This window comes from Chinchilla lanigera, unplaced genomic scaffold (genome assembly GCF_000276665.1).
Source record: "Chinchilla lanigera isolate Chin_1 unplaced genomic scaffold, ChiLan1.0 scaffold00014, whole genome shotgun sequence".
NCBI classification, from domain to species: Eukaryota; Metazoa; Chordata; class Mammalia; order Rodentia; family Chinchillidae; genus Chinchilla; species Chinchilla lanigera.
In genome coordinates, this window is record NW_004955415.1 from 16881058 (window position 1) to 16895345 (window position 14288).

Consider the following 14288-nt stretch of genomic DNA (forward strand, 5'->3'; position numbering starts at 1 on the left):
GTCCTCAATTACCTGTAAGATCAAGTTTAGACTTGTTAGCATAGATAAGGGCATTTCATAATCTGCCCTTGTTGACCTCCTCATCCCTGAGAGCACACTCTCCCTGGCATGTCCTTGAAGGTGGCCCTTGACACTCTTGCTCATTCTGAAAACACTGCTCAAAACCTCCCTTAAGCAATGCCCTGGCAAAACTTCACAGCATTCTGCACACAATTCTGTTACAGTATAGGCCACAGTACTTTGTTTTCCAAACCAGCTTTTTCCTTGTTTGTTATTTGATTGGAATAGAGATCACATCTTATCCATCTTCAGCACCAAGCGTGAGGCAGGGGTCTTGCTGTACTGAATCAGTGAATAACAGGAGATGCTTGGTGTTGGTTTGTTTGCTCAGAAGGGAGAGGATGCCAAGAGCAAAGAAATGAAAGGATGACTTAGAAAGTTATGAGAAGATTTAGCCAAACATAGCCACTGTTTCCTTACAAAGAACCATACACAGCCACGTGGAGCACAACTTTTATTTTAATAATGTACCACATATGCAACAGTGGTGTCCTGAGATTATATTGGAACTGAAACGAATCCTATTGCCTAGTAATTTTACTGTATCATCTCTATGTCTAGATGCATTTAGATATACAAATCTTTACCATGCTGTTACAGTTGCCTATAGTGTTCAGTACAATGACATATTGTATAGCTTTGGAAACTAGGAACACTAGGTTGCACCATGCAACCTAGGCAGGCAGTAGGTTGCTGAGCTAGGTGTGTGTATGGTGTGTATTCAAACTCTATGCCATTTGATCAATCACCTAACTATGCATTTCTCAGGATGTCTCTGTCTTTAAGCAATGCATAACTGTGCACACGCACATGTGTGCATCTACTCAGTGTGTGTGTGTGTGCGTGTGTGTGTGTGAGTGTATCTACTTAACTAAAATGTTGAATGCTTCCCTGTTTAGTAACAAAGACATTACAGGAGCTGTTCTTATTGTAACATCTAAATATCCTTGTCAGAGTTGTTTGGCAATCCAGAGGGCAATAAGACTTCAGTACAGTGAAGAATAGTATTACCTGCAAATTCAGCTTATACAACAATTCAACCAATACTATTTAATGTTGCCATTCTTTGGGGGACAAGAATCAAAGAAACGCTGGCCTGTTTAAAGAAAACAAATTAGTTGAGAGAGTGAGGATGCAGATGGAGCTCAATGGCAGAGCACTTTCCTAGCACGTGTGAGACCTGGGTTCCATCCCTAATACCACAAAGAAAAATGGAAGTGCGCTACTTCATTAAACACTAGTAATATCAAATTGTATGAATAGAATAAATGAGCCTCATTTGCATTTCCACATTTAATTATTCATCTGTCCACTTAAAGAATGCAATATTTTATATTAGAGCTCTTTGTTACTTCTCTAATTGCTGTCAATAAGGTCTCTGTACAATTTGCTTCCATATCAAGAATGATATGGAAGAAATGATTTATTAGGTAATAGTAGCCAAGCATTAGAGAGCATAAGTGCTATATTTCATGCTCCTTAGACATTTTTTTCATTTAGATCTTTAAAGCAACCACATCAAGCTTTAAAATATCTCCTTCACTTTTGAAAATATCATATCAATTAAATCCTAAAGTTGCAATATATATATAGTATTCTACAGTTTATAAGTTGATGATATTTTGTGATGAAAAAGAATTGCAGTGTGAGGTTCAAAGCACAGATTCCCTGATCTTGGCTTGGTTCAAATTCCGGCTCTACTTCTTGGTAGGTGTGAGACTCAGGAGACCAGTCTCCCTGGGCTGTCATAGGCATTCAATGAGATGTTTAAAATTCGTAGCTAGGGGCTGGGGATTTAGCTCAGCGGCAAAAGCGCCTGCCTGGCAAGCACAATGTCGTGAGTTCGGTTCCCGGTACCGGAGAAAAACAAAAAACAAAAAACAAAACAAACAAACAAACAAAAATAAAATTCTTAGCTAAGAGAATGGAGGAAATGGATTCCCTCGCTATGGCCTTAAAATGTACCCAGTCCTTCTGATGCCTTGCCTTTAGGAAATCTGTTCTGCAAAAATAAATTCATCCTAATCCACTAAGCTGTTGGCAGCTTGTTACTGCAGCCACAGGAATCTCATACAGATTTTGCCAACAGTTTTTTTTATATAAAAGTAAATGAAGAAATAAGACTTCATTTACAGGCATTTGATTTGGAATGGGTTTTAAAAAGTCCTATTTGTTTCTAGCATATAGAAATTAACTTTAAAAAAACTGAATAATGCATATTTTGAAAGCCAACTTTATTTTGAAGACAAAGATGTAGGAGTTTCACATGTTCAGATTCTAAGAGAATACTACATAGAGAAGATGATTCTCTTCCTAGCTTAATTAAAAATAAAGATTTTGAATCCTGTTTTCTACATAGTATTTGGTCTTGTGTCTCTATAAGGTTCTAATGTCTCTATAAGATTCTAACTCCTCATAGTTCCTAACGATCTCCTTATTTTTGTGTATTAGTGCAAAACAGTTTCTGGTCACTTTTATTTCACACTGAAAAAAATTTCCCACCTTACGCAATGAAATAGAAGGGAGACAGGGAGGGTAGCAGGAAGGAAGAAAGGAAGGAAGGAAAGAGGAAACAAGGAAGGAGGAAAGGAAGGGAGGAAAGAAGGAAGGAGGTTCTATTTATAAGAATAAAGTTAACAGCCATCAATAAGAATTTACAACTCTACTCCAGTATATATATTGAGATTTACCATCTTCTTCCACTAAGTCTAGAGGTGTGTAAAATACTACTCCAAAGGACATAAATCATTGTTTAAAAGTTCAGCATCCTCCATCCCCCACACCCTCATCACAAAAATACCCCCACACACGCACTCCATGTATGTAAGTGTCTACAACCACTGCCACTGAGAAGTAATACTGTACCTATTTAAAAACTTCCTCAGGAGTCTATCACCTCTCTCCTTTAAGCAATTTCCCTTCTTTGTACTTTATGTTACCTGTTTATAGACATAATTCATGATTTGTGTGTAAAATAGAATTGATCATTTATTGCCAAAATACATTAAGATAACCTTTCTGGCCCCAAATATGCCCTAATACATGCAAAAGTATTTCTTTTTTTTTTTTTTTTGGTACCGAGAATTGAACTCAAGGCCTTGCGTTTGCCAGGCAGGTGCTTGTGCCACTGAGCTATATCCCTGGTCCTATGCAAAAATATTTCAAGTTACCAGTAAATAGTTTTCAAAAATCATTTCAATAGTATTGTTTAGCTTCTAATTGGCTAATTCATATTTTTGATTATCACTTTTCTTTTGTCCATAAATCATGCTCAGAGTATCTCATTGAAGTTGATATGAGTGATCAGATTTGTGCTGAACAGATCTGCATGGGATGGGGTCCTTGAGATTTTTCCCCAGTTCTCAAGCCCCATCCACTCTCTTCACAGAGTAAAGCATTACTTACAAGGATCAATGAAAATATTATGCATAAGTCCACGGAGAGGATAAAAGTAGAATTTCAGTCTCATATCCTAGTCTTAAGCAAGTGGGTAGATTCTTAATGACTTCAGTTATACCATATATAAGATTGAAGAAGTCAAAACTGAAGAACTAACAAAGATCAAGTGAACTCATGTACCTAGAATCAGTTTTCAGCAAAATGCATCATCTCCACAGCTGAGAATCCCAATCAATAGCAGGAACCAGAGTTGTCCAGACAGAGGAAGCTTTAAGATCTGTGAAAAGAGAGCTAATTAAGTGGGAGAAAATGTTTCTATCGATAGATGAAGTTTCCATGTGGATATTGGTGCAAAACAGCTTAAAATATTTCTTATGAAGCACTGCACATGAATAGTGATACAGTGTCCATGTATTCCTGTTTATGCATAGTCATCATCACACAGTACAGCAGTGAGAGTTTCCACAGTAGCTAAAAGTGGCCACAAGAAAGAGGCCGACTGTGCCGCACCTACACTGTTGATCTGCTCAGATTCCCATTTCATACCTCTATGCATGCTCATTTCTGAGGGTGCAGTCTCTTGGGCTGCTCTCCACTGGAGCAGACCCTTTTTCTCCCTCTGCTTGCCAGACTCCTCATAGTTCCTTGTGAGTCCCCTCCACCTGCAGGTCTCTTGCCAAACCTCCCATTATTGTGACACATATGGGTAGCCTCTTTCTCTGAACTGCTGCCTAGTCTGGCATTTGATCAGATTCTGACTGATGTAGATATGAACCTTTCATAGATGCACTGAGCTGGAAGGGACACTGGAGAGAATCTGATCCAACCTCTCCTTTTATAGATAAAGAAACTGTACTCCAGAGAGTGGGCATCTAGCCAGCCATCACTCAGAGAGTGAGTAGGATCCTGGCTCTGGGCTCCTTGTCTGCAGCTCTTCCCACTTCAGCATTCAGATATTATGTGGTTGCCAGCATTTCATAGTTTTTGCTGATATGAACTCTTAGTTGAAAATCCTGCTTCTAATATTTTGATTCCATTCCTTTCATTGGAGAACATAGTGAAAAATAGCTGGTTCCCTATTATTGGCATATAAATATGTGTCCTATTCACCCTAATACAAGAATTACATAATTTCTGCTCATTTTTAGTTTGTTGGTGGTTAGGAAGAAAGTAAAGAACAGGTTGTGAAACTGCATCACTTCAAAAATTGCAAATTTGTTATTCTTCCTCCTCTTGATATAATACTTCAGTAATACTTTACATATATGCCTCCTTTCACAAGCCATATATTCTGCTAGAAAGTATGCAGGATGAATATTGTATATCTTCCATGTAATACACATAGATGCACTGAGATTCCATTAAGTATATGAATACTTAAAATAATCTCTCCTTCAAATCTTATTGAGAGACACTAATAAAAAATTAACCTGGATTCTTAGGAGATGTCAAACATAGAAGACAAAAACAGCAAGCAAAAACATATTTCAGATTAAAGGAGTATAAAAGGAGATGCCAATGAAATGCTGTACTTATAGATTGGGATCTGGAGAAGGAAAATAAAGTATCTATAAAATACATTATTTGGACAATTGGCAAAATTAGATTATGAGCTATGGATTTAGAGAATAGTATTATGTTATTGTTAAACTTTTTGCTTTTATTCATTCCATTGTGATTATATAAGGGAATAAGATGATGTGCTAAGGATATTCATGATGAAATATTTTAAGGTAAAGGGCCATTGTTTTTACAATTTATTACCAAACAGTATAGTATAATATAGTACAGTATAATTAGTATAGTATACTATGTATAGTATCAGACAGTAAGGGGAGATATATATTTGTGTATATATATGTATAGAGAGAGAGAGAAAGAGAAACAGAGAGAGAGAGAAAGAGAGAGAGAGAGACAGAGATTTTAGATATGATAATACAGGTAGGCTGAGAAAAAGAATTTTTAAAAGGTTAAAATTCCTACCTCTATATATTCCAATGTTTTGCACTCTTCCAATAGTCACCCTGTGGTTTCCAGCAGCTCTCAAAGGGACAAGCCCTGTCCAGCACAAAACAGAAAGCATTTTGCTGTAATATTCCACAGTCTTCTTCCTCTTCAGCAAAGCTTTGTCCTTCACTCTCATTGGCCTGGCCTGATCACAGGACTAACTTTGAACCAACCACTGTTGCCATGGAAGGAATGGTGCTGATTGGAACAGCTTAAATCCCAAGCTCTAGTCTTGGAGCAATACAGGAAGAGTGGGATCCTCATATCTCCCTGAGGGAAAAAAAAAAGAGGGGCTGAGGGGGGGAGATAGATTGGGGTTTAACTCCTGCCTACGATGTTAATAAACAGTGATACATCCCTAGCGTGGATGAACGCAAAGGGAAGTTGGAAATAGAATGCAACATTCAATCATAGAACATTATTTATAAAGAATGACTATTTAGTGAGCATGTTTTGGTGGAACCACTCATTCTTAAGTGTGCCATAGCTCAAAGCCATGGGAAGTGTCATCACCTTCCAATATGTCATCAGGCATTAATACCTTGGTGTTAATAAGTTTCTGTTCCTTTCTTGAAAAAAAAAAGAATGCTTAGAGGCCAAAGAGATGGATCAGAGATGCTCCTTGTACAGAAATGAGAATTTGGAGTCCTCCAAAGACAGGGTTTATACACCTCACAGTTTTCCTAAGACACGTTCCTTTGATATGCCACTGGATTAATTGTCAAATTGTTTTTAAGGATGATACCTCTGTTCTGAAGAATCCAATTCTCCTTAAGTCATTTAAAACATGTAGAAAAAGTGACTAAAATTTTTATATTTATGACAAACCATCAGGAGAGCTATATTCAGATTTTGAAAAGTAACTGAAATTCTAATCTTTTTAATAATGAATGATGGTGGTCTCCTTTACTTAGCTCACCCCCCACTGACCAGTGGGCCAACTTTAAAGATGGAGCTATGATCTCTCAATAAATAAATAAAATTATGATAAATGCTCCCTACAGTCTTTACCAGCTAATGTACAAAGGGAGGGGAAACACAAAGGGAGAATAAGAGAAAAGTTGCCAGCCTCAAAAATACTCATTCACCTGCCTTTGAGAGATGTCTTCTATTATTAGTTCTGTATTTGTGTCATAATCTCTAGGCTCACTCCCATACATTAGCTCAGAGGAGGAAGAAAGTATACACACAAGATTTCTGTTGGAATCCACATATATTGTTGGATAACTCAAGGGACTTTACATCTGGTCTTTTTACTTTTTCTGAGCTTGTAAGCCTGTTTTGACCACATGGATGTTCTGAAAGAAAGGGAAAAAAGTTCACTTTCAGGAAAGTCAACATTTACCAAGCATTCCTTGTACCACCAGTTAAAAGACCTGGTTGTTCAAAAGCCTACTATAGCTACCTTAAGCATGTTTCAAGATTTTTGTCCATATACTTAAGAAATGTCTGATGCTGAAATTTACTTTGCATAGTCAATCTTATTCCTGACTTTACAGCAAGATGCCCATTAAAATACAGATTCTGTGTTCTGTTCTAGATTTCCACTAAATCAGCACTTGTTAAAGTATGACCAGGAGGTCTGTATCTTTGCATAATCTCTCCAGGATTCTCAACAGCCAAAACCTATTTGTCTACTCCAGTAGTACGGCTGGCCCCTGGCATGGTAATCAAAAACCCGGACCTTGTGCTTGGCTCTGCCATTTATTGCACAAGTTGGGCAAGCTGTCAAGTTATCTGGAATCCAATTTCTTCATCAGTGAAAGAAAGGACTTAGGGGCTAGAGATTTAGCTCAGTGACACAGCGCCTGCCTGGCAAGCACGAGGTCATGAGTTCGATTCCCGGTACTGGAAAGAAACAAAACAAAACAAACAAACAAAATCACAACAATAAAAACAAAACAAAAGAAAGGACTGAGACAAGATTATCTCCAGTTTTCTTTCAGTAACAGCGTTGATGAGTTTATGGGCAATCCTTTGGGTTATTCCAAAGAAAGTTGTGATATGAATTAGAGATGTTGATAATAATACATACTTAATGAAAGCTGTGGTGTGAATTAGAGACACTAGTAATAGCAGATTCTTAATGAAGATTATGCTGCAGGGCTGTGAAGTCTAATACAAAATGTCTGAATTACTCCATCCACGTACATCAGTGAAGGTGCCATGAGCGAAGCCCTGCCAATCTTTTGTCAGAGGTTGGCTGGCAATGGGTATTTCTGACCCAGCCAAAAGAAGGACCATATAAATGTTCACAGCTCCTAGCTGGACCAGTGCTCAGGGAATTTTCACGGGAAACTCCCTTGCCTACAAGTTGGGTTAACATGCAAAAACCTCATTGTATTGGTGGTGTTGGGGGGGTAGTCAGTGGAATGGAATGCTGGGAAAGATGAGCCCAACTGATTGCCTGGCAAATATGGGGCATAAATTCAGCTCCAAACAGAGGCAGCTGGATGCATTCTCCTCCCTCCCCTGCCTTATCGCACAAACAGTTGAGATGAGATGTAATTCCCAGAGCCTGTGACTTAGCTATAGTTGACAGCTCCAGGCCAGTTGTTTACACACAGCTTCAGGAAATCCCTGTTTGCAGAAAGGTGACTTGCAGCCCTGACTGTCACGCTAAACATCTCTTCTCTCTCCATTTCTACCAGGTGTTTGAACAAAAAGGGAGAGGGGAGGGGAGTGCACAAGCCAGAGCCCTTGTCTGCATCATTGAGTCACCACCAAAGCATGCCAAATTACTCCAATAAGTCTGGTCATGTTCATGTTCAGCACCGAGGAGGACACTGAATGACTCGCATGAGGACATGAAGTGCCAGCGGGATTCATATAATCAACGTCTAGGCTTGTGCCAAGAAGGGTGGGTGGAGTCGTGTGCCACATGCAAGGGATTCCTAAATGTTTACTCTAGTTTGCTGCCTAGTTATATTTGACTTCTGTGGGTTGGCACGACAACCATCCTATTTAATTTTGGCTCTTCCAATTGTTGGAGGAATAGTCAGGGACTTTGAAGCTAATGTTTAAAAAGCAATTGTTTGGGGCCTTTGTGCCTTTTCCTTAGAGTAGTTTGTTGGACTTAGTGTTGTGGTTAATGAGCAGGTTCCAGGGATAAATGGATTTAGATTTCAGTTCTGGATCTAACTCCTGAACTGTGTCTGACTTCACTTCCATTCTTATTTCTGTGCTGGGAGTAACAGCAGCACATGCTTTGCGGAATTTATTGGGAAGATTAAAGATTTTAACATGTGTTGAGTACTTAGCATGATGCCTAGAATATAGTAAGCATTCAGTAAATGTGATTGGACTAGAAGCACCCATAAAACATTATGTTGAATTGTAGATCTTCCTGGATGGCCCAGGTTCTTCAATGCTCTTCTGTAGTAATGACCTTTTCTTTCCAACAGTTAACTCCAAGTCAAGTCAACAGCCGTGCAGCCTATTCTATACTAGGAACCCATGAAGCCATATGACCTTGAGGTTACATTTTGGGCACTGGTGAAATGTTTTATTGAAGGCTATGGCAAAATATTTTGGACCATGCTGCTGTGTATCTGAACTAAACACCTAGAAAATATGACTTTACTGCTTTGTTAAATCATGCTCAATATTCTCTCTCTCTCCCTCTGCCTGTCTCTCTCTCTCTAGTGCCTCTTAAACTTTAATGTGCATATAAATCACCTAGGGATCTTGTTCAAATACATATTCTGATGCAGGAAGTCTGGGTAGAGCTTGAGATTCTGTATTTGCAATAATTTACTAAGGGAGGCAAACTCAGTTGTTACAGGTACCATCCCCTTGAATAATGAGGTTTTGGTTGTTAGGGTGGATCTGATACTGAGCCCTGGCTCCATTGTCCTGGGAGAGATGTTAGACATCAGCACGGTGGTACTAAACCACTGCAACAACCAATTTCAACCCCAGTTGCATGTAGGAATTATTTGGAGAGCTTTAAAAAAGTATCCCAGAGTCCACACTATCCTAATGCAATAAGAACTTTATGGTGAGGGGCAAAACTTTTAAAAAATGCTGCAGGTGACTGCAATGTGCAGCTCAACCTGAGTATAACTGCTTTAAGAGAGTGGTTCTCCACTGTTTGTGTGCTTCAGTCACTTGGTGGACCTAGTCAAATAAAGATTGTTAAGCCCCACACCCAACATTTCTGATTGACAGGGTTGCAGGGAGGCCTGAGAAGATGAATTTCTAGGAAATCTCTAGGTGAAAACAATGCTGCTAATCTATGGACTATATGTTTGAGAACCATTGTTCTAGTATACAGTAGGTCATTCATTCATTCACCAAATGTTTACAGAATGTGGCATGCAGCACTCTTATTATGTGACATTCAGCATTCTAGGTGGGGATACAACAGTGACTAAGGCACAGTCCTTAGCAGTTTAGAAGGAAGGGATATCAGCAACTAAATTACGAGCCCTGGGCACATTTGGGATACGATAGGTGCTGACCCTAGGAAGCCATTTCCAAGTAGACGTCTAAATGATGAGCCAGAATGAACCATGAAGCGCACTTGCACTGGGGAGACGGACAGGACAATAAGACTATGTCAGGCAGAAGCCTTCTGTGTGTGAGGGCAACGCCAAGAACATCAGCCTCACCAGTGGAGAACTGGTGCCAGGAAAGAAAGGAAAAAGAATAGAGCGTGAGAGACAAGGCTGGAGAGATAAGCAGAAGCCAGCTCACAAACAGCTTTGTGTGCCATTCAGACTTATCCCAGGCGCAGGAGGGTGCCAGTGAAAAGTTTCAAGTAGGAGACTGACACAATCAGCATTACTTCTTGGAAATATTCTGGCTGCAAATTGGAGAACAGGATGAGTAGAGGTTGGGAGACGGGTTAAGTGGGAGAAAGGCAAAACTGTCATCATTTAAGATGTTTACTCCCAAATTGTCTTAGTGGCCTTTTTCTTAGGGAAGCAGGTACACCCTCACATTAAGGTGTGTGAAGTCTGGAGCAAGCAGAGGGGAAATGGAGCCTTGCTGTAGCAGTGGGTGCAGAGTGGTGGGGTGAAGCATGTCCATGAGGGAGGCACTGATGGTTGAGCCAGAATAAGAAGTGGACAGAAAAAAAAAAAAATTTAGGACTTGTCTGAATTTGGGGGAATTGTATTAGACAAATACTTACTATAGACTCTGGTGCAATTCTGTAATTGTAAGAAAGTCATCTAAGTTTGGAAACAACTGATCCAGGTAGATGTGTACTGCAGCTGCTTAGGAATGCAGGCAGAAGAATATTGACGGTGTCCTGTGGACAGCGGGGCAGTGGCCCATCCTAGTGCCAGTTCCACTCCTGGTCAGAACTAATGTTCTTTCTGAGTCTCTTCCAACTATAACCAGAGACACATGGAGGGAGGGGTGATGGGGATCAAGTCATCATCCTTCCTCGCCTCACAAAGAAGTGCGTAGTGTGCACATCTCCCTATGTGTGGAAAGCTGACAGCACCTGGTCTTTCTGATGTGTGTGTGGATTCACAGACTCCCAGGGCACCATATTATTTTTCTATTAGAAACTTCTGAACAGACAGAGAATTCAGAGCTCTTACAGCTAAATGCTAAGGAAATATTTGTTGATGTCAAGATACTTTAAATTATGGTCGTCTGTCTTCTGAAATATTTCCCAGTCATCAAATAAGCCACCAGAGGATATCCTTCAGCATTTCTAATGCTTGCTGTATTCCTAGTAGAGTTTCAAGCTGCCTTGGAGAGAAAGATATTGTACTTTTGCATCATTTAGGAAGTTAAGTGCATTTATTGATTTAGTTACTCTATACATATTTGGTCTACAGATGAGCTTATTTAAGATTGATGGCAGTACTGTGGGGGAGGTTTTCATTCTTCCAATCTTACAGAAGAGAGAATGACATCCATGGGAGATGTGTGGTGTCCAAGATGACATGGCTGGCATGCTGGAAAATTGGAGTGACAGGCCTGTGTGGCTTAAAATATTTATCAGTAAATTTAAAGGGTTTAAGGTAAACAGATTACTGTACTTGGAGAAAACTAACACTAAGTTCAAAATATTACCTCTGGCTCTTCAGCTGAAGTAAAACTTGAACTATGGTGAGCTGTAGTGCCACAAGTCCAGATCTGTTAAGGCAGAACTCACTTGGGTTTTGGATCTCACCCTTGATCTTCATTTTAGTCACATGGAACTGTGCCTTAAGAGGCCACACCCTAGTTAGGTGTCCCCTCAAAGTGGCTTATAATGCCTCTGAGCTTAAAAGTCACCCTGAAGCAAAGCTTAGCGCTGAGGAAATAATCATTATTCCTCATTAAATTTTGAATTAGAGTGCGGCTAGTCTGAAAGTTACTTTTGCTTGTCAGTCTTCTTGCCTTAGTGACACACACCTTTTTTTTTTTTTTGGCCTGATTCCCTTGTTATGGTTGGGTCCATGCGGGTAAAAGGAATGGTGCGGTAGGTGTTTGAGTAACCACACATTTGGGAGTTTCTGATGGACTCATTCCCACTGCACCCAACCCACTGTCATTCAGCAAGAATGTATGATACATTGTTTGATAACTTTTGAAGCCAAGACTCAGATGGGTAGCAGTGCAATCACCTTGACTTCTGTCTGATTCTCAGTGTGCTTTTTGCTTTTTGCTGCTGGATATACAACTCATCGACATGGCGTGGCCATTGCTGGGAGTTTGCTAGAAGCACAGAAATGCAAACTCTCAAGCTTTAGCACTACTTGATCACAATATGCATTTTAGCTAGAACCCTCCCCCAATAATTGAAGCACTGTAAGTTTGAGAAGTCTATGGGGGCCGGGGATTTAGCTCAGTGGCACAGCGCCTACCTGGCAAGCGCGAGGTTGTGAGTTCGATTCCCAGTACCGGAAAAAAAAAAAAACCAAAAAAGAAAATAAAAAGAAAAAAAGAAGTCTAGACAGCTGTTGTTAGGAAAAGGGGTCTTGCACCCTCACCAGGATACATAGGCTACAAGAAGGGGCTTTGGCAAGAACCTCCAAAGACACAATGCCTTCCAGAGCTTGTTTCCTGTGTGATAACTCACCAAATCTCTAAACTTGGAATGCGAAGCCAGGGTTCAGCCAAGGAACTGGGTGAGAGCTAATGGATCAATCTGCTCTCCCCCGACAGTGCTTTTACCGCTGACTTCTGGAATGTGTTTGATGAAAAGAAAGCAACTTCTTCAGACAGAAGATACCGATGTAACCCGCTGAGGTTAGGACCTACAGGAACAATACAGCAATGTTATCAGGGCTGCATGCGCCTCCAACTCCATTCCAAGACTGACAAGGGGAGGGAAAGCACATTTGAAAGATTTTGCTGTCAGTTGTCGTTATTATAAATAGACATAAGCTTTGCTTCTCCCCAGGAGAGATGTGGGCATCCTTGTCCTGCTCGTATTTGGATTAAGAATATCTCTTCAATAGCTTTTTAAAAGTTGATCTGACAAATGGAACTAGTAGCAGAGTAACATTGCTTCCATTTATCTTTCCAGAAGCTTAAATATGTTGAAAGTAAAAGTAGAAAAAGTAAGTTTTTCCTGTTCTGTCATCAAGTTTGAAAACCCTTCATCCATGAATAATTAACAAAAAAGTCAGATAGATTTAATGGTCTAAGTTCATCCCAGAATTTCAGAGAAAAAAAAATTAAAGAGAGTCAAGTTCACTGATGTGTCCATCAGTCCAACTTTTGGGAGCTCAATTTATCATCTGACTCACTCTATGTAAGTGAGGTTATTATCATAATTACTCTGAATTTATCTTTAAAAATGTGGTTCCCTTATAAGGGAGCAAGACTGATCAATGATTTGTAGACACACTAGGGGAAAGTAAGATCTGGCTCTATCAGAAAGAGGCAATTTTGGAAGAAAGTTGCAGTGGCAGGTGCAGGGCGAACTTGAAGTTCAATAAGGCTGCCTTGTAGTTATGAATATACACACAGGACCCATTCAAAAATAGCATCTACCTTTTGAGTTGTGATTCTGCGAGTGGGCCATATAACCTGCTCTTTGCCACATTTCCTTCCTTTGTTAGGGTTGGCGCACATCATAAGATGACTGGAGTTAGTTAGCAAACCCACCTTGGATTTATAAAGATAGCTTGTACTTCATTAGTTACAAGCACATCTCACTTGAAACTTCAAGCATGCATATAGCTTAGTGGCTACAGAATTGGACAAAGCAGTTGTCTGATTCAGAACACCAGTAACAGAATAGAATACCAGAATTAATGTGCTTGATGCTAACCTGCATGGCAATTTTTTTTTTTAACTTCTGGTGCATGCATACAGCTTTTTTTGGATGTTTAAAATGATGCTTTTTCTTAGAAATCTATATACATGTAGCTTACAACTCTACAAAGTGGTTCATAGTTCCCTGAGCTTCATATTGAGGAGGAAACCCAAATCTATAACTGAACCAATCAATAGCCAGCATCACTGACTTAGTACACCTGTCCAGAATTAATCAAAACTGAAGTGTAAATGATGGTTCTGAAGAGATGGGACATGTAATGTGAAATTGGTACATTTGGAGCCCAGAGAAAAACCACCTGAAAAGCTTCATTTCACCAAGGAACCCTTTGGCTCTAAGGGGAGATTTCAAACTTTCCCACTGGCTCAGCCCATTGAGTAAGAGCTTTAGTAGATTAATTGGCTTCTAGTAGGACATTCAAAGCTCAGACCACACAGCTCTCACCATCAGCAAAAGTTTCCTTTGTGAAAATGTTTTACTTTTGTGCTTCCTCAGCTCCATAGATACATGGGTTCTCAGGGAGGTGAGCGCCTGTAGGTAAGTGTAGTTCTCAGAAGGGTGACGCCTGTGAAGAGGACAGACAGCAGCC

General features: G+C 39.8%; 1 long non-coding RNA gene across 1 annotated transcript; it reads right to left on the minus strand.

Moving 5' to 3' along the window:
• Nucleotides 1-1072: 1072 nt before the first annotated feature.
• On the minus strand, nucleotides 1073-5526 carry LOC102018720. Its single transcript, XR_260301.1, has 3 exons — nucleotides 5443-5526; nucleotides 3640-3736; nucleotides 1073-1156 (listed from the first exon to the last, which is right to left on the minus strand). It is a non-coding gene; the product is annotated as an uncharacterized LOC102018720 (long non-coding RNA).
• Between the last annotated feature and the right edge of the window lie 8762 nt (nucleotides 5527-14288).